This window comes from Melospiza melodia, chromosome 4 (assembly GCF_035770615.1).
Source record: "Melospiza melodia melodia isolate bMelMel2 chromosome 4, bMelMel2.pri, whole genome shotgun sequence".
NCBI lineage: Eukaryota > Metazoa > Chordata > Aves > Passeriformes > Passerellidae > Melospiza > Melospiza melodia.
The window spans coordinates 56,342,003-56,366,559 of NC_086197.1; the positions used below are offsets into that span (position 1 = coordinate 56,342,003).

The 24,557-nt window shown below is 37.8% G+C and overlaps 1 protein-coding gene across 11 annotated transcripts in view; it reads right to left on the reverse strand.

Moving 5' to 3' along the window:
* ATF7IP (activating transcription factor 7 interacting protein) overlaps window positions 1-24,557 on the reverse strand; it is an 82,134-nt gene that overhangs the window by 50,437 nt on the left and 7,140 nt on the right. Inside the window, exon 1 of one of the 11 annotated variants that reach the window (XM_063154702.1) lies at window positions 14,593-14,730. The exons of 8 other annotated variants lie outside the window; for them this stretch is intronic. The gene's annotated coding sequence lies outside the window, so the exon portion shown is untranslated. Of the gene's footprint in view, window positions 1-136; window positions 268-14,072; window positions 14,467-14,592; window positions 14,731-24,557 lie in introns of those variants that run through there. 2 more of the 11 variants (XM_063154700.1, XM_063154701.1) reach the window with 2 other exon arrangements.

Here is a 24,557-nt window from a genome sequence, read left to right on the forward strand (position 1 = left end):
AACATCAGCACTCAAATGTGCAAGCCTACTTAAAAGGTAGCATAGTCAAATCAAAGAAAGTGAAGCAGCAAATGGTCATGAGTATTGTGTTCTAGATGGAGACTTCCAGAGAATGAAAGTGGTGAATAAAACCTACCTTTTAAGTAGTGGTTCATAAAAAGCAGTTGTCAGTTGAAATCCTCCATAGCAATTTTGATATAAGTTGTCAGAAATTTATGAACTATTTTCAAGGAAGGGGGGAAAAAAAAAAATCTTGAGACCTATTCTTATATAAGACATAATTAAATAATGCACCAATAATTTGGTTTTCCACCAATAATACAAGTCTACTGATCTGGCTGAATGGAATGCACACCGCCAGCTTACTGAGCTCCACATACAACTGTGCCTTTGCTTTTAAATGTAATAAACAAAACAGAAATCACATGATTATTGTATGTGCAAATAACAGCTCTTCTAGCACACCAAAGACAATTTCAGTTTTTGTCCCTTTTCGGCTGAAGTTATGTTAATGTCAGCTGAGAGTAGGGAGAAAAATATATCATTTTCTAAGAAAGAAAATTACGTCACCATCCTGCCCTATTTCACCTAGTGCGCACACACAGCAGAACAAGGTGAGCTGTAATTAAAACCCCCTTCGGCTCATTCGCTCCCGCCACATCCCCAAGCGCTGCGGCTCGCAGAGCGGGGAGCCAGGCACGTTCCCCTGCGGCGGAGCCCTGCAGTGGCGCGGCCGCTCCCCAGAGGGCGCCCGCGGGGCCCCACGGGCCGCAGCCCGCGCGGCGACGCGACGGACGGGCAGGCCCGCCTCCCATTGGCCGAACGGAGCGGCCGCGCGGCAGCCAATCAGACGGGAGCGCCTGAAATTCCACCCAGCAACAAGCCCCACGCGGCAAACGTCGGGCGCGGGCACGAGCGCGGGGGCGCGCGTTAAAGGAGCGGGATTTTCCAAAGGGCGCTATAGAAAGCCAAGGGCTTTCCGTCTGAGACCTGGAGCTGCACAGCAGCGCTGACCCACGAGCGCGGGTACACAGCCGCCATAAGGAACAGGCGTTTAATGCGCGGGAGCATTGTCAGGCGATCACTGAATTCCTGCCATGTTGAATGCTGAATCAGAAAAACCTCTTGAGATCCAGCCTGGGTTTAAGTATGGCATCTGGAAAACCTTCCTTTCTTCACATCCTATGCAGTACCGCTGCCTTCTTTAGTATTCCAACAGAAATCTGGTGTTTTGTCATGACTGCAGTATGACTTCTGCCTTGAAAGGAGAAGGCAATCTCCCCCACATTTGCCAAAAATCGCCTTCTGAAATTCAGCAAAACATTAAGGCCACATATGTATCGCTGCCTAAGAAAAACACGCATCTACATGGTTAATGCCTTCTTAAACCAGAGTAAACTCACAGTACAATTTCAAAGAGGTTGGTCTTGTTTATTGTATATGTGATAGCGTCATGTACTAAGCTGAACGATGCTCTCATCACGTTGACATCACAGTAACTTAAGCACTTCTCTTGTGTCTCTTCTACCTCAGAGAATAATAGCCCCTCTGACACTGGCTCATTAATCTATTCCTCATACCAAACTTATGAGGTTATTTCCCCCATGATGCTTTGATGCCTTGTGGGAAAAATGAATTCCTCATGGGACAAAAATGACTCACAGGTCTATTTACCTGGCTAAGATATTTCATCTGCTGCTGGTTTTGCAGAGTTGTTCTTAAATGTTCATCACTTTATGCCTAGATAACTGGATTCTTTGGAACATGGAAGAATGGAAAACATGTGGAGAGTCTCTCCTACCCAAGGCCTTCAGAAAGACTCACTATTTAGCACACGGAACTTAGGCTGATTCTCCAAGATAAAGTTTATCTTTTTCTGTATACTGGATTTTAACAGCTACTTAGTTTATTAAATGAATAAAAGTGCATGACTGGAACTCAGCAACAGCAACGAGGCTGTGATAATGTGTTTTCTTACTTCCCACATGTGTTAAAGATTCCAGCTTTTATCAACAACTCAAAACATCAGCTTTCAATTCAGCTGTGACATCTCCAAACACTAAACAAATCCTGCTGTTTTAAATAGTGGTAACAGCAAAATTCAGCTTTCTTACAGAAAGATTTTTAGCACAAGCTAAATCTCTAAAGAAGTTGGATTTTTTTAAATTAAAAGAAATACTTACTGACTGTGAAGTTGAATTTGTGCATTTAAAGATATATTTCATAAATATTACTATGCACGGTCTCAGATTACAGTTTCATCTCTGGTTTAGGATAAACAGCTTGAATTTCTTTTCCATTATCTTAATATGAGCAGGACCTAATAATTCCATAGATATAGTCAGCAACTGCCAAAACACATCTACAACAAAAAACTTAACTTCTGATATTCCAAAGTTTAAACCTGAACAACCTAAATGAATTGTTCATGCACATGTAAATGAAAAAAATATGAGACACTCTGTGGAAAAAGAACAATCTCAGAAAAAAGGCAAGATGTTCTGATCATGCTTAAGCTTTTCGAGGCATTATAAAATACATTTTTTTCCTTTCATAAGGAAATTCTTTATAAATTTTAAATGTATAATTTTCAGTAATGCAACAGGCTACAACTTTGACAGAGTATCACTAACATATGCACATTTGCATCCCTTGGCTTCTGTTAGCAAAAATGCAGAAAAACACTATTGTAATGAAAAACCAGACATTTACCCTGAACAGTCTATTGTCTAGATTAGTTCCCGTATCACATATGCAGCTAGCTGTGGCGATGTAACCTTGGATTTCCAGCTGGCACCTCAGTGACATCAGAATTCAGAGGTGAGCTACCTGATGCTGACAGTGATCCCAAGAGTCACTTCTCAAATGCCACAAGAAGCAGAAGTGAAAACAAAACTTGCAACAAAAGAGGTGATGCTGCATCGAAACATTACTTAGTGTTTGCCAAACATATAAACACCTTTTACGAAGTTTTTTTGCAAAGATTGCGTTTGAAAAGCAAGTTTAAAGTGGAACTGAACCAGCAGTTGGTACGCTGGGTGTTGGGAGCGTTCCCCCCGGGAAGACACCGTTTGTGGCAGGGGCAGCACACCTCGCCTGGCCCGCACCAGACCTGTCCCGCGCACAGGATGGAAGGGGCACGCTGCCAGGGCGCCAGGAAACCAGCTCTTCCATAAACTGAAGCCTGGTGGGGACTCGGAGCTGTTCGGGGCAGGGAGGATATTCCCCGTTTGACACATGAAAGAATGAGTTTTCTATCCGCGCCTGAGGCAGGCCAAGGCCGCACTTCGGCAGCCATCTTGTCCTCTCGTCGGCTCTACCCGATGCCGGGGACTGCCAGAGATTTGCATACCCGCTCGGGATTGGCTGCCGCAGAGCTGCTTTGCATGACCCAAATCTCCCTGGCAACAGGCTAAAAATAGCCCGCGCTGCTGCTGCTGGGAGCGGCCCCGCAGCGGGGCGCGGCCAACGCGAGGGGCCAAGGCACGCGCAGCCACCCTAACGTGACGGTACGGGCAGCCACGGCGCACTCAGCTCCCTCAGGGTTGCCGTGGAGCTTTTTGAGTGACAGCAATAAATTCTGAAGTAATTCTCTTTTCAAATCAAAACAAACAATTATAATCTGCATACTATCTTCTTTCTCACTTTCGTTTCTAGGCAAGCTGAAACAGAAACCATCTTTCTGACTAATACCTCATGTCGGTGAGATGGCAATGGAGTAATCCACAACACCTGCAACAAATGCCACCTAATCCTTACTAGATGTGGACTCCCACACGAAGTTCTTGGCTCCTGAGTTAGCCCTTGTTAATCACACCTCACCAGAAACATCTGTACCATTCCTCCACTTGAAACTAAAGACTGTGGGATTTGGAAGGGCAAGCAGGATGAACCAAGAAAAGAAAATCTGTCAATAGAGAAGGCATTTTAAGAATAGAATTTAGATACAAAATTAAGTCCGTAAAATGCAAAATCTTAAAGATGCTATGTATGTACACGTTCTATGATAGTAATTCCAGCAGTAATCTACATGTACATAATTTTATGACTTCAACCATAGTTTCATTTTCACTGAAACTGATAGCATAAACTCTTCTGACTGCAGCAGAAGCAAGTAAATAGGTTCCCACACCCTTCTATTCAACACATCCACCCCCAGGTTTCTGTTTCATGGAACAGGTAAAGGCAGGTGAAAGCCAACATCGTAAGGTGAATGAAGCAGCCAGTGCAGGCAGGACATGTACCCTGTCTAACCTAGCTCTTGGGAAGCCTGAAACTTGCCATCTGATACATGAGATGCATACAAGCACTGCTAGAATGAAAAAACGGTATTTTCTCTGTTGCAATTAAATAACAAGATCAGGAAAAAAGTGGCCAAAGCAGGTGGTTGGTCACAAAGATTACTGAGGACAGTTGGTATCTTCTGAGTGACTCAACAGAATCACAAAAATTAAACAGAAATCCCAATACGAAGCAAGTGAAATTAGACAAAAAAATGCATATAAAAAAGCCTCAAAATAAAATTAGGAGGAAGCTTCCACCATCACTACCACCCAACAGACCAAAGCACACAAATTTTCTTGTGAAAACGACAGTTTACCCAAACTTTATTACCTGTACCTAGTGTGAAGATTGTTTGTCGCAAGCATTCTTAAAGGAAAGGTAGCTTACTGCATTGATGTTAATTAGCTCCTCCTAATGCATTTTACTAGAAACTGTCTCCTACCACAAGGCATTTTTTCATTTATCAGATGCTAAATATTTTCCAAAGGCAGCTAATGTTGTGAAATGATGGGAACTAGAAAAGAAAATGCCAACCTAATATTCTATTCATTACTAAATACAGAAAAAGGAAGAAAAAAAGGTACATTTTTAGTACCGGTAACAGATTGTATTAATATGCTGAGGATCCCAGATAATGCATGTAATTCATATTTTTACAATGATAAACAGTTCCTTTCTAATGAAGTTCTATGGCACTCAATTTCTTACAGTACAAAGCATGCAACCAGAGTAAGACTTACTTATTCTAATAAAAGTCTATAATGCCAGATTAAATTCATTTGGGTCAGTGGGTGGACAATTAATTTTCTGTATTTGCTCTTAGGCAAGGATCTGTCACATCTCACATTTGTAAAGACTTGTAGCAAAAACTACCTGATATGCCACCCAAAAGGTCCTCTAAATGTTTCATAAGCTATATATTAAACAACCACTGCATGGATGATTCTTTAACTTCAGCTTATCTGGAACAAGCTCTAGAGACACAGATTGCCAGATATAATTCTTTGCTAAGCTGCCCAAGAAAAAAGAGGCAGGAAGTAAACAAACCTATGATTTCTTTATGTAGTTTCAATCATTGAAATAAATGATAAGAAAAACAGAACCAGCTTTGAAAGGGGCTTTAATGACAAAATGTAGCCTGAAAGGGTACCAGTTCTTCCTGAACTCTTCCTTTCTAGAACCTTCGACACACCCACCTACTCACCACACTTACTGCATAGACAGCAGACATATGATCTTGCTGTATACAATTTCTCTGACTCATTAGGAGACCAAATGCAATATTCTAGATTTAATTGTTACCATGTAAGAGACACTCTTTTCTCATTATCACCTTGTGGCTAGACTTCTAAATTCAATACCAGTAGGAGTAACTTTTGAAATGATGCCACACTAGTTAAAAGTGATACAGTTGTATTAACCTATATCAGTAGCACCTCAAGCAACAAAGCACAGTTATGTTCATTTCTGAGATGCTTACACCTAATGCTAATAATTCTTGTCAACTCACATCCTCTGAAAAACAAAGATATTTAAACACAGGAAGATGAGAGTAGTGTCCTGAAAGTTGATGGGAAAATCCTTTTTTTTTTTTTTTTTTTTACCAGAGTGTAAAAACTTTTTAAAGTCTGGCTGAAATCAGTTGGTGGGTAAAGAATCAGGAAAAGACATGACTTGTGTGTCAGTATAAGACGGATGCTTCTCTTTTTTTTTTCTTTTTTTTTTTTTAACAAAGAGAACATGATTGATTGAAACAACCTCCCCAAGGATGTGGCAAAATCCCCATCACTAGAAATTTTCCAGATGCAATTGGACAGGATGTCAGATAATCTCATCTAGGCTCTCCTTCCCAAGAAAGACCAGATCACATGATCTTTTAAGTTTGTTCCCAATCTAAGATATTCTATGAACTAGTTCATAATGAACTGTACAACTGATTTCATTACCAGAAAATCCGTATTAGCTGTCAGATATTAAAACCCCTCTAAAATGAGACTTTTAAAGGTGGTCAGATGACAACTCCACCAGTCTTCTGAAGGACTGTTACATCTTCAGCAAGAGAGCAGTAATTACACAGTTGAGAAGGTACTTTTCAAGATAAGCCATCTTCTACTAATAAGCTAAGTCATTAAAGAACAACAACAAAACACCCTTCTTCTTTGAATATATTATGTCCATAGACCTTTTATAAGCTTTATGCATTTTGTATTTATATAGATACATACAGTTGAGGAAAACATGACCAGGTGGCGTATAATAAGAGAAGTCTAAAATGGTAATTAGGTTGTGAACTTGAGGATCTAGTTTTATTTGTATAGGGCTTTAAATGTAATTCATGTACATGGAAGCTAAAAAATATATGGAAACAATAGATCATCAGGCTGAAATAAGCATAACTGAACTTATCCTTAAGGCAATTTCCTCCCAGAAAAACAAATTCATCTTGTTTCCTACCTCTGGTCAGGTATGCAAAAAACTTCGTACAGCTAAAGCAAGATTGTTTGTGAAACTTAATTTCTAATTCATATAAGATACTGACTTTTATCACACCTGAGATATGAATTCCAAGCACCTCACTTCCCCTTCTTTGGTCAATCAATAGAATGAGTGGCTCATTTTGCATTTTTTCCTTCAATTCTTTGTTTTGACTCCTTAGTCTTCTGATGTAGCAATATAAACTATTCATTGAGTAAATACTGCTACTAAAAATATAGACAAAAATATTTAAAGACGCTGCAAAGAGTAACAGGTTCAACAGGCTCATACAAAGTTATTTTCAACTCTTATTTATGAATATACATAATAACAACATAGACAAACAGGATGTCAAACAGAAACTGCTATGAATGTGTTTGATTTTAGGGCAAGGTACACTGCAAGGCCCAAGAATCCAGTTCTACATGGGAAAGATTATTTTTGGAAGTCCAGACTAGGGAACATCAAGCAACGGACAAATTCTTTAAGTGCCTGTCAGAAATGCCTTTTCCGGTGGGTTTTTTAATTCTAAGAATTCGCATGAAAAAAATCAGGATAAACATGAAGTGCCACGCAATACAACATGTTTTTTGTATAAGCTCCACACACCTACAGAATTTGATTAAAATGAGCACTCTTAAAATTCCCACAAGCTTGAACTGTTTTCATATATAGGTTTCAACCATCACAACCCATCTTCCACCTGCAAAATTTCATTTCAGAAGAATGCTTGAAACAGCTTACAACAACTAAGAAGTCAGATTTCAAAATATGGTGCAATGAGGAAAAACATTGAAAGCAATTTATATTATTCAGATATAATGAAATAGTTTTTTCTCCCCATTCTGCAACTGCAGCCCGTGCATGACTAATCCAGTATAATCCTGGATCAATTGTGAAGACAAGTCAAGGAACAGGAAAGCTGGCGCTTATTGCTACTAGAATATAAAATGTTAAGACCAAAATACTTGGCAGAAAGTCGTGTTTATCTCTAGAAAAACATAAATTTGCAAAATAAGTTTTACTGGCAGGTTTTTGTTTCCCATCCCAAAAGGTTCACCAAAATGAGGAATAAATTGATATAAAATTTCATGAAGTAATTTCTTTAGAAATCCTGCTTCAGACAGACTCACTTTACAGTAGCAGTGTATTCATCTGTGGCTACCAGAGACTACCACAGTTGCTAAGCAACATCTTAGTTTCATCTCAATTTTGATATTTGCCATTTTGGCATATTCACTGGAACCCTACTTATTCTTTAAATAACCTCATCTCATTCCACTCCTTTCAAAACTGTTTTATGAAAGGCAATAAAATAGATTTTTCAGAGGGGAAAAGGGGGTGTGGGAGAAGATTCTTTCTTCCTATGCTTTTCTAAGTATCTATGTGTAGATAAAATATCTTAGAATATTTGCATGGTGCAAGAAATAATCACCACAAGTGCCACAGAAATCCCACAGACATTCAGCAATCATCCTGGTTTCTCCACCTAAGTTCAGCAAGGACAGGAAGTAGAGAATTTCATACTAACAGGAATATAAAAAAATTCATACCATATAGCAATTAGCATATTATCTAGATTTATTCTACAATGGAGTAAAATACTACTCTGATACATGAGATTGAACTCCCTCAGTTAAAGAATGCGACACACGATCCCATACGTATTCTTCTATCTTACAAAAAAAGAACCAATATAAATGACCTTCAGTGACTCTAACAATACACAGACATCAAGCAGCAGATGTCACAGTGGCAGGAAATGAAAAAAGACTGCAAGAATCCACACAGTCAACATATTTCTGTAGATAATATTGCTATGAGGTTACTGATCCTTGAGAGACTGCCCTCACTGTCATCTAATCCAGAGGGGTTTCCTATGCAACAAGACAGCATCTTATGCCCTGGACAGCTACTCTGAACAATTTGCATACAGTTATAAAATTCAAAAGAGGCAACAAGCTTTTCAGAATTCCAGCAAAATAAGCAGCACCACTGCTATGCAGTACCATCTTAAATAGTTTAGTCAATATCCATACACAGAGTCCCATTCTCTCCTGCCTTTATTAAGTAGCACTTAAGCATTAAGAAGTACTCTTCAATTCTTCTTAAAAGGGTTCTGTTACATTAACTAAATACTGTGACATCTCTCTCTCTTTGGATTAATTAATGGTTAAGGAAGAACGAGAAGAGGACGAAATTCTAATGATTAGGTGTAAACTCTTGTGATGAGAACTGCAAATAGGTATGTTTTTATGAAATACTAAATAAGTGGAATCATGCATGCACTTCAGGCAACAGTTTTTCAAATCATTACCTTAAAATGATCAGGGAAAAAAGCAAATGCTTAATTACCCATTTGAAATAGGAGATGACAAACCTAATGTTACACAGAAGTCTCAAAGATGTAGAGTAAAAAACAAATTATCTAAAAGCAACCCACCTATTGGACTTTCTCATCTTGCACTATGAATCTTAATAAAAGGGAGTAAATTAGCAAGTGCTGTATCACTTTAGCTGCTAAGTACTATTTATTTTTTGTGTTGTGGGATGACCAAATGTCAACAGCTATATCTGTAGCAAAATCCAAGTAGAAAGAATGTGAAGTATTTTCTGTGAATTACAGCTTGGTGTTAATATTACAAAGGAATGTGGACTTCTAAACATAAGAAACTGAAATTAAAATCTGTAGTCTGAAGGCATTTCTTTTCCATAACAATGGAAGAATTAATCTTTGTGTTTCCTCAGCTTCTCAGTCTAAGATCCTTGAAGAAGAAAGCAGGAAAAAGATATGCGAGATGTTCTTTGTCCACAGAAGTCAGCAAGTTCTCATGTTAGGTTTCTTAGAGGACACAAAAGCAAAATAAAAAGGAAGATTGAAGACATGACCCATGTAGTCAATAAAGACCTTTGTCTTTTAGATTAAGCAGCTACAGGCCTCAAATGAGATCAACTTACACTTCCTAAAGTATTTCTTATGTCTGTTATTAATGACCTCAGTGAGGCCTGCTATTATGCAAGACACACAAGTAATTCTGGAAGGCTTTCCCGGGTTTAAACTTCACATCAAGGATGACAGGCTTTACATTTTTTTCCTGATGAATTCTTTTCAAAGCCACCATAAGCCCCAGTTTGCAGTTACTCAATACCATCACCTCTGCAGGGTTGCTGGCAGCAACTGTGTGGACTGAAGTCAGCCGTCAACGTTTTGTTCATGCTGACTAGTGACATCATACACACCAACTCACTGAACTTATGAAATACACAGATATACGATCTGTGTAGGACATCAGAAAAACCAGGCCTAGAGCCACCTCTAACTCCAGTGTTGCATTCCTAAGGGGAAAGGATGGAAGTGATCAAAAGCAGAACACGTTTCTTCCAGTAACGAGGTCCTTGTTTTGCTTGCTAATGCAAATTTTCAAAAATAAAACAATATTATAAATTCATGAAGCATTGATAGTCTGCACGGAATATCAAACTAGGATTCACAGTATAATGTAATACCAAAAAATGGAGCTGCAAGTTTACCTCCACCAATACACTACTTGACAACGATTTTGCCAGAACAGTATGTAAAAAGTTTTTGAGCCAAAAAACAGTGGCCAGGCTGTAGTGATACTGTCCAATGCATTCATGAGTTGGTAGTACTTGGTCTGCAAAAGACAACTTCTTCAGTGAAGAGCTCAAAGCAGTTCCACAAAAAAAAAAAAAAACCTTTTTATTTTGCTGATTTATGAGGTGGAAAAGCAGCTGATGAAGCAACAATCCAGTAATACCATTTCAGAAACACGTAAGTACATAAAAATTTATACAGCTATTTTAGACTGCTTGCCTTCCCAAATTTTTTAAAAAATCATATGGAGAAAAATGCATCTGCACAGTTACTCAGGGTGACCATTTACAAGAAACTTCATTTTTCTTGCCTGGAAGTTTCCCAAACACGACCCAGGGTTAGATGTCAGAAGCAGACAGTAAGAATTACACTTAAAAATGCCTCAATTGATAAAATATATAAAAGACACAAAGGAAAGTATATTTAATTTTGACCATTTAAGGTTTGCTTGTAAGTCAACATCCAGAAAGATTCTGCCCAGAAACCTGTAACATCAAAAGGAACACCTGTCCACAGTCTGTCTCTTGCCTGGTGACCCAGCAAAGCCAACATGCTTGCTTGATTCCTGCAAAGGACAGGCTGCAGTTTCACCTCATCCAAAAAATCAAAGGCTAGATTTCTCTTTGAATGAGCGAAGAATCATTATACATCCTTTCTTCATGTGCTGGCACATAGCATAGCTGAACTGTTTCCTGATAACTTTTCAGACTAACTACAAACTGTCCTGATTAATTTGTCTGCATGACCACCTCTCCCAGGCTTGCATTTGCAACCATAAGACTGTTTTATTTATATAGCCCCAAGGTGAATATGACCAGGTCATAATAATTCTTGTGCTTTTTGCCAGGACTCCTCCTAATTTTTCAGCATTGTAAAATGCTAATGAAGACAACAGGACTGCAACCTGTATTGAGGCATAATTCACATCATCAGCATTTAGTAACATCCAGGAATATAACTTTATAAATAATACGACTTCTTTTTCTCTGTATGCTATAGAATCTCAAGACTCCCCACGTTATCTGTCTATTTTGGGCTTTACCTATCTACTTTGTCTGTGTGATCACCACTTACTTCCAGGACAGAGTGTCCTGTCAAGCAAATGTGTTTTATGCTGGATGGTCTATAGATGTAGAAATCTGATTTTAGTGTGCAAAGGCAACACATACAATTTAATAAATCTAATAAATGGTGTTTGGGTCTCACTAAATTATCCTGATGACTCTGTAAGAGTCAATCTTTCCATCCTCTAAGTTAAAAAAATAACTATTTCACAATACCAATCATAAACTCTACTTGGAGCATGATTGCTACCCTCCACCATTCAAAAGCTTTAAAAATCAATTTAATGTTTTATCGATACAGGATTTGGGGAGGGGAAGCTGTTATTTAAGGAGTATCAACGAGTCAGTCCATTAAAGATACTGGGTACTTACACCAAGGAATTTTGTTCTAAAACAAATTAATTAGGATATCCTTTTTATAATAGTGTTTCAGCAATTAAATAATTGATTGAAATAATATTCTTTTGCACTGATCGAAATAACAGTTTTTCGCATTTACTGACACACTGTTAATCCTCCATGATTTTTCTCCAGACCTTTCCAAAAAGTCTTCAGGGTCTTCCACAGTACCAACTTTATACTGAGTTACTGGGAGGGACATCTCAGAATTCTCAGCCAATTATTTTAAAACTCCTGGATTCAGATTACAAAGACCTCCTTATAACCTTTGCTAAGAAATATCTATCATGGAATCTTTAGTATCTTCCTTGTAACTTCAGTGCTTCAAAAATATAGGCTGTCTACATAATCTTGTAATATAATCTCACTTTCATAAAAATAATTCTAAAGTAACACCAAAATATTTATTGTGATATATTTTTTTTCTTTCACTATGATTTTGTTATCATCATCACCTACATTACTGTTAGAATTCTCAATTCTTAACAAATACCACATTTGTTATTGTTTGCTTTACCACTCATAGTTTTCCTCCCAGGAACATTTTATTTTAATCAGTTTTCTACTTTTTTCATGCCCCACTCAATGCCATTTCTCCTCTACCATACTAACACACTTCACAGAAAAGAGGGAGGGACCCTAAACAGTTTCCTTCATATAGCAGTGAAAGCAAGATTGGTTCTAACAGAATTTGACATTTATGGAAAACTTTATAGGCATTAAAAGTTTCTAGTGTAATTTAATGTGGGGAAATGTACCATACACTTGTGTTTGTAATCTCTCTCACACATGCCCATTTTTTACTTTTTGCAGTCTGGACATGCATATAAGCAGACAAGCAAAATTCTGTCCATATAAAATCTTAAGTTAGCACAAAAAAGCTATGCAAGGTTTCGAAGTGTATGAGCTGTCTACAAACTGCAACTCATTTGGCCCATACTGTAGGCATGCAGCATTTTTCTCTGCCATATGAATGGGAAAGTTTACCTTTCTCTATTACCATTCATTCCTCCCCTCTGCAATATCAACCAGTTCTGGTTCTCCTTCCTAGTATATTTACCCTATTGGCCTTAATTCCCAGGCTATTTCAGAATGCCTCCAATACTTTTAATGTCTATCACTACCATTTTAACCTGTAATTATTTATCTGCTTACTTTGTTCTTCTACCTCTTCAGTTTCATTCTCTTCAATTAATCTTATTTTTCCTTCAACCAAAACGGGCCTTTCTACTTCCAGTTCCACATCCCTGTCTTGAGCTGATGTCTGCCTTTAAGTGGCCATGTTTTGTTGGCTTGCTAATGCATCTCCAATTATCTCTTTTCTCTAGGTCAGTGACCATCCTTTCAAATAATTTTCTCCTACCATCCCTCCTTTCCAGTCTTCCACGCTGTCATTACTTCAACTTATAACATAGAAACAACATAAATGTATTTGTGCAGAACCAGCACATCTGCCCCATGCAGCCATTTCATGCACTACATGCATAACCACAATAGAGCATATTATGTAATTAACAACACTTCAATTCTGCTAAATTTTCCTGCTTTAAGGCAAGGTTATTGTCCTCTCAGGGGGAGAGATCATAAGAACACCCTATTCTAAGGTAGTTCCCTTCTAACAAAATTAGCTTTTTTAAATGTACATATAGGCATTTACAAAAATATATATACTAAAAGATTCATGGACAACAGTTCAGTATCTAATTGCTTTAACAGCTTTGTAATCTCAACAAGAAGAAAATTCAAATTACAACCAGGATGACAATGATCCTTCATAACACCATGAAGCTGAAGTACAATTGGTGGATTCAACTTTGTCAACTCTGCACCCCCTCCAGGGTAAGCTCTCACTATTGCTAAGCCTCCGTGTGCATCAACCAGTGTCACTATAGAGACAAAAATAACACACTAGCAAAACAGTAGAGGTTGGAATCAAACAAAAGCAGTAACATTACCAAAAAAAACTACATACTGAAATTTTGGATATTTTTTAACTACTTAATTTTACTGAAGTAAATAGTCTACAAAAAATTCTAGGTAACATTTCCCCTAAAAACAGCAGCCCCAATATAATTACAACCAGAACAAATGACTTTTGGGTTTCCCAGAAAATGCCACTTGCATTGAAATTTAATTCCTGGCATTGTGCCAAGTGAGGGGGTGGGACCTAAATGAAAAAATTAACTTCCAAGTTCTCTAAAACATGAATGCCGAAAATGAGTTGATTCTCTTACCTGGTGAGAAGATGGCACGTGCAAAATGAGCTTCCTTCTCTGAGTAAGCCACTGACATGCAGCTCATTTGCATAAGTATTACGAGCTACAAGTAGACTTCCAGGTCGGCCATCTTGATCCTAAGACCTTGTTTTGTTTACACAGCAGCATGAGTACTGGTTTTCAGCCAGCCTGAGCTATGCTGTTACACCTCTCAGCTAGTAGCCTACATCTGTTCGTTAAAGCCTGCTGGAATTCCTACTTCTCCACATAGTAGCTGACTGCGTCAGAGTGCCCCTGCAGCTCACTGAGCATGCCACAGCCTCTAAGGAAACTGTTGCAACTGCAAGTGCCTCCAGTTGTACTCTTTGTACTGCCTTCTGTGCTGCCAACTATGAGTGCTGCAGCAACTATGTGCAGTGAAGTACCTCCCACACACCACACTGTAGTACCAACAGGCAAAGATTTATTACAGCACAGCACAAGACAGCACACTGAAAAAACCCAAGAAAGCTGAAATTCCCTTAGGATTTTCACTTACTAGCAATCTAATTACACCTGGATTCCTTTGTACATCTTTTCACATTCATCAGTGCTGCTTTTTCTGTCAAGAAACCAGAGTGCTCCAGCAGCCCGTGTGAAGGAGAATCCATGACACATGTTCGCTGCTGCCGACAGGGAGCCAGACTGCAGTTACAGCTAGCTGGCGCCAGTAAAATTTACATAAAGGGGCCTGATTTCAAGCCTAAATTGCAGCAGGATATTGCTGAGCAAAGCCTTGCCCCTCCCAACGGGTTCTAGAATATACTTTTCTAGGTATTTGCTTATTAATAATCCAGATCCGTGTCAGAAATCAAGTGCTGCTCTCATTGTTCATATAAATAAAATTTGACAATAGTGACTGCAAAATAAATTGCAGCCTGTTTCAACCAGGATGCTACACACACACTGCTCACAGTCATTGTGAAACAGAAATAACACCAGAAAAATTACACTGCACTCAGCAACTAGGTATTCTTAACCTAGTATTTCCAGTATTTTGCAAATTTCCAACAAGAAATAAATATTAGTTCCAAGTAAGACGAATTCATTTTTAACCTAATACTGACAAGTAACATGTTTGGCCATTTAATTTGTCGTCTCTATTTCACATTTAACTTTTCTTAATTAGTAAGATGTAGGAGGGAAAGAAAAAAAATCTCTCAATCATAATTATTTTTTCAAGTACCTCTAAGGTAGAGTAACAGGTAGCAGCAGAAGCTTGGATTTCAGCCTCACTTTGACTTTTAATACCTAATTTTAAAATTCTTACCTTTTTTCTTCCAGTCAAAGTTCAATTAAAATAGAAGAATAGGTTACATTTGACAAAAATGTGTTCTAAAAGTCACTGTAATTTTTTTGGGAAAGAAAAAAGAGGCTAGACTTTAAGAGTGAGAGTGTGTGTGTGTAAAGGATTAATTCGCCATAGCTCTTCCCTCTTCACCTGCTGCCTTGCAAGAACTCTTAGGGTATGAAAATACCACTGCAAATAGGTACACTATTATACCAGTTACAAACACAAATTTACCTTAAATAAAATCAAGTTTGGCTAGCTAGACATTTAGGCAGCTGTACAGGCAGCTGTAATAGCTGCCTAGCACCACTTAGTGAAAAAGCAAAGTAATGGAGACAGGAATGCTTATTAATCTGAACGTGGCAGAGCATCTCAGGACCATAAGAGCCTATTTACAGCCCTGGTCGCTTCTAGTTCCCTGCACTGTTCTTCTTTAGGATGCCAACAGTGTCAAAGCTATACACAGTCAAATTATATGCCCCATTTTCTGCTGCAAGCATAATTTGTTCATTATGGCTGGTTCTAGGTTATTTGAGCATAACACAATATGCAATCTGTAATGTCAAAAAGATACTGTTTTTGTATCTGAAAATATTTAGCAATGTAAAGTACTCCTAACTTGTTAAAATTTTTCCTCACCTTTTGCATCCAAAACACCAGAGTCATTTGTAAGGGAAAGCTAATAATTTTTTCCAGAATGCCTATCACATTAAAGTGACAATCAGTACCATCTCTTTAATGTTACCTATATATTTGGATTTGCCTTACTTTCAGACTGATCTGTGTATGCTAGCGCATCTAAGCCCATGCAAAATACATCTTTCAGTGATTCTGTGGTCATTTGCAGAATGAATCACCGGATTAACAGCTTCTGAGCTTAAAAAGAAAGGGCACCAGTGCTGCTTTAAAAACCAAAAAATTAAACCCCTTATATTTCCCAAATATAGCCATAGTCCTACCCTCCCCCCAGTTCTATAGCGTTATGCACGAATACCTGAATAACAGCACGGTTCTTAACACATTAAAACACATACTGTAAAAATTAGAGCCTTGGAGCATTTTCTGTTCCAGGCTCCAGTCCGCTATGGGAAATCCATGCCTGAACTTGCCGGCAGCTCCCGCGGGCGAGCGCTGCATCTGCAGTCTGCGGGAAGCACCACCCCGCTTCCAGAACGTTCGGGCAGAGTCACCCGCACCCCTGGCTGCGCCTTCCTCCCTCTCACACCCTCCCTGGTTATGACAAAGCTCCGTTTCAAACACAAAACGTTTTCACAGAGAGGAGGAGCCATTGATCTAGGAGTTTGAAACGCACCAACTCGGTTGCGCAGGGCAGAGGGGCTGAGCCCCTGAGCAGCGGCAGCCTCTGTCTGCTGCACGCAGGGCTGGCAACCGACCCCAAATAATGTACCGGGACCCTTCAGCAGCCTCGCAAGTACTGGGTTTAGGCAGCGTTTTTTTCTTTCCAGCTTGGGCTTTCCCCCCTCCCCCCTCCCCTCGGGCGGGGGCGGGGGGGAGCATGGTTTGTTTTGTAGTTTGTTTTGTTTTTAGTAGGTGACTCTGAGACAACAAATCATGATATACTCAATCGTAATACTCCGGTGACTGGCACTACAGAAAAAACGTCTGCCTGCCTTCAGCACGTTTAGCCCATGTCGGTGGAAACGCCCAAAAGCTATTATATTCTCAGAGCCAGCTCTCTTCCTTCAACATGCAAGCGACTTCCTACTCCCTCAGGAAAAGTAACCTTAAACAGCAGATGTTGCAGTCAAAAGTAGTAAGACCAGCTGTGTTCAAAATAACTACTATTAACTGCATGGGTTCAATAGGTAATAATCAAAGACAACATCTTCAAATATCGGTTTGATTCTCTCAAAATAGGTAGAAAAAAAAACTCACACAAAATTATTTCCACAATCCAGACCATTTTAAATATTGACGCATTTAATTGACAAAGTTTGTCTAAAATAAAAAGGAAAAATAAACATAAATCCAACCATTATGAAATCTATCACTAGTACCTTGACCTAAAAAACCCAAACCAAACCACCAACAAATCTTAAACAAACAAAAAAACACCCACCACAGAGCAAATGAAAATGAAAGGCCCTGAGACTTCTGACACTAGTCCAAGACATTCCCTTCCCCGATTTTTCTTCTCTAAACCAGAACAGATCAAATTACTATTCACTAAATAGTCAGCTAAAAGTTTAGTAATTCGCAGAATTTTCTCACATTAGTGTTTGAAAGAAACAGAAAATGATGTACATTTCTGAAGCAGAAAACTGTCAATCAAACGATTATCTTAGCTGCTGTGGTTTATTTGAAGATATTTTACAGCAGAAGGCTGTATCAGCAGAAAGAACAGGAAGAGCAGGAAATGGGGGAGGGAGGACTGAAAATAATTCTATCTGCTTTTCTGCTGTAGAAAAGAGGTGAGAAAGTGTCTAAACCAGGTAAGTTCCAGGCTGTAACAGTCTAATATGTTGCACTCCCTTTCTTCTAGAAATGGAAAATCCTCAGTATGAGTAGTCTCATCAACTTCAAAACTCCTACATTTTGCTCACTTAAATTTACATGCAGAATTTTGTTATTTACTAAACAGCTGACTGATCTCAATCTGAAAATCAAGATGATGGAAGACAGTAAATAATTCGGCTTATTCATAATTCCTTCAAAGACAGTACATGCTTAAAAAGTCTACTAAATTTTACAGCTAAATAATAAAGATCCAATTCAACTGTTTAATAGCAGTTGTAACATGAGTAAGTATTTAACATTGCAGACAGTTCTAAGAACTTGGTAACCATTTACTTCCACCTAAAGAACCAAACAAGTCAGCTGTTTTAAAGTGATTGCCATATACTAAACAGTACTGAATTCATTCAGCAGTCTGTTCCAGTCCATTGCAAATCCTGCCTGAAATCATTTGCTCCCAAATTTCTATCAAAATAGAAGATGCAGCTGTGCAAATCAAGACAATTCAGAACTTAAAGGAGAATTATAAAAAATAATCAAGCCATGTTAGAATGGTTCCAAGCAACTGTGATTTAGTAGTGAAATACTATCAAAATAAGTTAGCGTATAAATGAAAAAATAAAGTTGTTATAGGAAAACTCCTCTTTTAAAGTACAGCCTTTGCAAATAAAATGCAAGGAAAGGGAATACATTTTTTCAGAGTAAACTACTGGTTTTCTTTTGGAAATGGTATTTCTCTTGGAAAAAAAAAAAAAAAAATCAAGTACATTTGAGACTACTACCCTAATAGAAATTCATCTAACTCCTGATAGGTAACCTTGAAGGATAGACTACCAGCAGTACAAAGCTATTTTTTCTAGAATACACAGACACAACTATACTGACCTCAGTCTGACAACACATCTTGCATTAAAACTGTATAGCAATCAATTCAGCTGAAGTCATTACTTCATTACACACATCTATTTCTAATTCAAAGCATGAACATCTAATTTAGGTATGTAATAAAGGTGGTGGGGGGAGGGGGGTGTTTTAGCACCCACTCAAGTACCCTGTTTCTTTGACTTTTGGTGGTTTTCATTTTCTTTTTGATTAGTAAGAAAGACGCAAACTATTAGCACCATGGGAGTGAAGAGAGAAGAGATTATCCTTTCAGCTACTAGTACAACCATAAAAAAAGCATTACAATGTACTTGGATTTCTGAAAATGGGAACGTACCCCATATGCAAAACCTACCATACTTTTAGCATTCTAACACCTACTTTAGGAAAGAAAAAAGAAAACCAACCAACAAAACCCCAAACCAAACCACACTACCCATGCAGTTAATGGAACAAAACACTACAGCTCCCTGCTGGGCCAGTCACATTCTGTACAGCACTTCCAAAAATGGATCCGTGTTCAAAATGGCCTGTTAAAAAGCAAAGGAAAACAAGAACCAAAGGGAACGGGAAACACAGGGACAAGAATTTTTCTCTGAGCTCTGGCAACCACTCCATACATTTTCTGCAAAATGGGAATAAGCTTACTCAGCTCACAGAAAAAAAACCACGGGCAAAAAAAAATTCCCTAAAAGGACTATATAAAAGACACGGTCTGAAAATACTGTGTTTTATTCAAATGTAATACATATGAAAAACACTCTAATGATTGTCTAAAATACTCTACTTTTCAGGCTTCCATTAAAGCACAGTTTAACAGCGACATCTTAACAAAACAAAGAGCACTGGGCAATATTTATATGCCTGCCGTTCTTTTTAAAAAACCCAACCAATCATAAATTTAACTCCCAAAAACCAGTATTTTGCAGAAAACCAGAAAGATGATTGTTGCGCTGCATTATTAATTTACATCCATTAGATGAGGTAAATGTATGGTGTAAATTGTCAAGTTTTATCAAGATAAATTTGTTTAATTAGGATTGGTGATTTGAATTTTCAGACATTTCCAAGGACTCAAATGTTCCCAGGATCTTAACTATCTTACCCAATCAAAAGAAGGCACTATGAACCAAAATCTGCTGTTAATCAAATTCACCAAAGTTCCACTAGCAATAAAAAAACTACCTACCTACTTTTTATCACCTCTAATCACACACTTGCATTTCTTATCCTAAAGCAGAAAAATTCTATGACCGATTACTTAAAAAATTACTGTTAACTTAAGTCACTAAATTATCTCACCTTAAAAATTGTGGATTTTATTGACTTTATTTCTTTTTATCAAATGAACAGAATAAACATGGATAAACAACATCTCCTGCGAATCTGACATGCAAAGTCTGCACAGAACATTCAGTGTCTTTATAAACACCGTGTTGCCATTAACTGTGTAACATAATACATGAAAAAAGATATTTAATACTAATTTAACCACTAAGTGCTTTGTTAGAGATTATACTGAAAGCACCAAATTAACGTGCAGAAATTCTGAGGAAGGACTAAACTTGTCAGCATTTAGACTAGCTTTCACAGCCCTAGCACTAAATTCAGCTTCAGCCAGGAAAATACTGTGAGCCACCAAGCTCATCTGCTGCTCCTGATATTTCTGGAGAACTTCAAGAAGCTTCCTGTTTACTTACTCTTGGTTTAACCTATGTGCAGCTTAGAGAACCCATGAAGACCTGAACTAGGTATAAGACACAGAACAAGGAAATTATATAGTCATGAACAAAAATGCCTTTTTTCTTCGCTTCTGTTGTCCCAACTCCCCAGTGAAAAAAGTTGAGTATTACTTTTCTCCAACTTTCATCTCCCTGGAAACAGTACCTTCTAATGACTTTTAAGGATGACAGCTAGGTCACCATCCAGTACCAACAGCAAAATACATGAGGCCTGTGAAACCACTAACACTTTAAAACTCAGATTTCAATTAATTTATACAAAAAAAAAAAAACCAATAAACTTCAAATCTTTCATCTTCTCATTTGTAGTAATTCCATAAAATCGGGAGTCTTATTCTGGAGTAGCAAATAAGTGCTACCTACAGAACAGTTAACATTTATAAAATCACTGTTTTTCTAATGTATTCATACAGGCATTGTAATCATCTACCACTGGAAAAGTTATACATTGAAAACATGATAAATCTAATTGCTTGGTTTCAAAAATGTAATGAAGTTTGTAAAGTGTTTATTTCATTTTTCAGTAAAAGTATGAGGAAAGCATTTGAGAAAGGGACAGCACAGAATAAGTGCTCTTCTGGCCTGCTAAGAAGGTAAGCCAAAGTAAAATAATTGCTTTAGCAAGACAAATATGATATTTGACCTGTCCCATCTAATCTATCCTGTAACTGAGACAAGATAAAAGTCTGTGAATTAATTCAGTGTGAAAGCAAAGAGAAAACCAAAAAAGCACAAATCAAAAAAAATCTCAAATACCAACAAACAAAAAAAACCCCTGAAAACTGAACTCTAAAAATCAAACCACTAACAAATCAGCAAAAAACCAAAACCCACTACAATTGACCAAAAAAAACCAAAAAAAAAAAACAAAAAAACCAAAAGACAACAGCATTGCAATGTATTTTATATAGCTTAGAATTAATTTTAACTATGCCTAACCAATTTTTAAATTGCTTCACAGCAGAGTAGAGCTGGTGCTCACCTCTAAGGTCCGGAGCACATGATGATAACAGCTCTGTTCATTTGCACCCAGTCAAGCTACACTGCTACACTGAAGAGCACTTTTTCAGCCATTCTGAAACGGCTCTCTCAGCTGTACTGAAAATAAGACTTAAGATGGCTGCAGCATTCACTCAAGCCAATCAGTGACAACTCAGCAAGAGGTAAAACATTTACACAGCAAAGCACCTCTGTCTTTACCACACTGCAACAAACTGCAGAGGTGGAAGGGGTGGGTACCTGCAAGCAGAGGAGTGGTTTCTTTGACAGGCAGGAAGTGGTTAATGCACAGCTGCAGCACTGCAGCTTCCTTAGCACCACTGGTGAAGGGAAAATCAAAATAAACCAAAAATGAACAAGAGGCAGCCCTTCTAGGCCGGTGATCCAGGATTTGTGTCACATGCTTCAAATCACTCACAACTGCAAGGCAGTTCAGAATTCATGTCACATATTAACAGTCACGGATACAGAGCCGGATCACACACAGAGCTGACAAACATTAGGGAACAGTTTTCAAGAGCAGGCTCACTTCAATGCTTCTTAAAAAAAAAAAAATAAATAAAAACCAAAACAACCAATTTAAGAAGTTAATCTACAGCTTTGTACTGCTCCATCTACTTCAAAATATTCTATAACATTAGTTGCCAAATAAAAGTTTTACTTGGGGAGGAAAAAAGGATGTCCACTTTATAAGAAAACTAGCAAAAACCCCAAGAACATTCCAGAATTTCAATGCTTAGAGAAACCAAGTATCTAAGTCCTTATGACTGCAACGCAGCTTGTTGTCTAGGTTTTTCAAAGAAGGGCTGTATCTGGAATCACTTAAGGAATTTTGATGGAATCTCGTAACAGAGCAGTTCCTGAAGAACTGGTTTGAGAACCTATGGTGGGGACAATGGGGTTGTTAACCTAAGACACACGTCTACCAGAAAATTAAATCCAATACAGGTTTCACTCTACTATCTGTTTATGGTAATGAAAATAATAATATTAATTATAATAATATAATAAATAATAACCAATCACACACTCTCATAGAGGCAACACTGGATCAGTTCTGGAGGGAGCTCCTCTACATCTGCCTCACTTCTGCATAATCCAAATTTATCTACTTCACAACAAAATACTTGCAAGAGTCCATGGGGCAATTCCAAAGAAAATCAGAGTTGAACTACACCTAGCCTTTTAACAAAAAATAATCTTTGTGATCCAAAATTAGCCCAACATAGTAAGCCACTCCCCCCTAAAAAGTAGAACAACATGCCCTCCAATCACTCCAATTATGAAAAGGTCTAGACTTATGTAACTGTGCATGTCTGTTGCTAGCTGTAGCTAGTTATTTCAGGATTGATTAATCATGCCAGCAGTAGTTGTCTGATGCACTCATCAGCACTACAGCCAGGATTTCTAACTTAAAAAAATGGTGAAACACGCTATCTGGCTTTTCTTTTTGACCTTGTATTACCATGATCTGCAGTACAAGAAAGGGCACATGCCACGTATGAGACAGCTCCACTGATAGTACAGTACAGATTTAGAAAACTAAATGAAAATATACTTGAAGTTCAAAAAATGTATTTCTCAAAAAACACTCGTGAAAATTGGAGAACAAATTCATTACAGCTACTTTGAAACAATCCATTACAATGAAGCTTTCCTTCACTAACACCTTGTATTAAAGTAAAAATCAGGTCTACAACCAAATCAAAAGATAAAATTTTGTATTATCTAAATTATATACCCTATGTTGCTTACTCTGAGCACCATATATACCACACTATTAGCTTGTGGAAATTTACAATAACTTGTAAGATTCCAAAATTTAAACTTAAATATTCCATTTGTGTAACAAATATACATATACTTTGATTTCTCCAGTGACAATGTTTTTAATAGAATTCTGTGTTCAGTATGTCTACAAAATCTGTACATCAAAATGCGAATTCTGATTTCAAGTTTCACAATTTCAAGAACATCATCAAAAACATAGGGACATTCTAACCCAGAATCCAAAAGTTGCACTTGTACAACACTGCGTTTTATGTAACGCTGAGTCTTGGAGCTTGACATATGGATGACAATGATTTAAATAGGTTTGAACAGGCAAAACCAACAAGTTTGCAAAAAAAATTTCACAGAATGCTTTCCCTGAGCCACAGAAAACAGAATCCATGTCACAGTCCTGTTGCTACAAATGTCTTGCTTTGTCAGAAAGCTTCAGGAACATGCAGAGACCGTAATACATTAATACAGACACATGGACGCAAAATATCTTTCTGAATAGTAAAGAAATCACATGCATTAATTAACTTCAATGTCTAGTTCAATAGACCTCCATTAACACACAAAAGTGTGTTTAAAATAAAACCTGTTGTTTAAATAAACATAGACTTATAAATGGAATAAGTCCTCTGAAACTGGTTTATTAGCCCTGGAAATGTTAGACTGCACCCACACTAACGTGTAATTCTGTACTAGCACGGGACTACAGTTTTTTCATTGCTACCTAGCATGGCATTTATACAGCCTCTCTAGTCAAAATCCCAAGAAAATAAAGCACTTTTGTAAGACTAGAGAATGGAAGTTAAGTTTAACATGTTACAATAAGAACACCAAACAACCTTTAATCCTGGCCTCTTTTGATAACATGCCAAAACATTCCAATATCATCTCAGTAAGTTCAATTACGGAAGCCATAAATTAAAGCAAGACTTCCATTTTTCCAATTTCTCATGGACATCAAACAAGAACCGCAAGAGAATGGCATCCTGTTGTTTCTCTAGCTATTACCCTGTGTAAATAATATCACCTTTGCACACACCTCTTCAATACCATTACATAGAGCCACAGTTCATACCAGGGCTCCTTCCTGAAGGATCAAGGGCAGGCAGAAATTTCTGTCCATTCAGACAATGGACAGAAAACATTGTTATTTAAACATAACAAGTGCAGGAGAGAACAACCGAAGCATGAATACTTTCTTTTGCTCAAATTAGATGCGTAGAAATCACTTAGCTATGTCTCATCCACAAGTCCCTGTGTCCAAACCACATCCTATCCACTTTTCCAATTTAC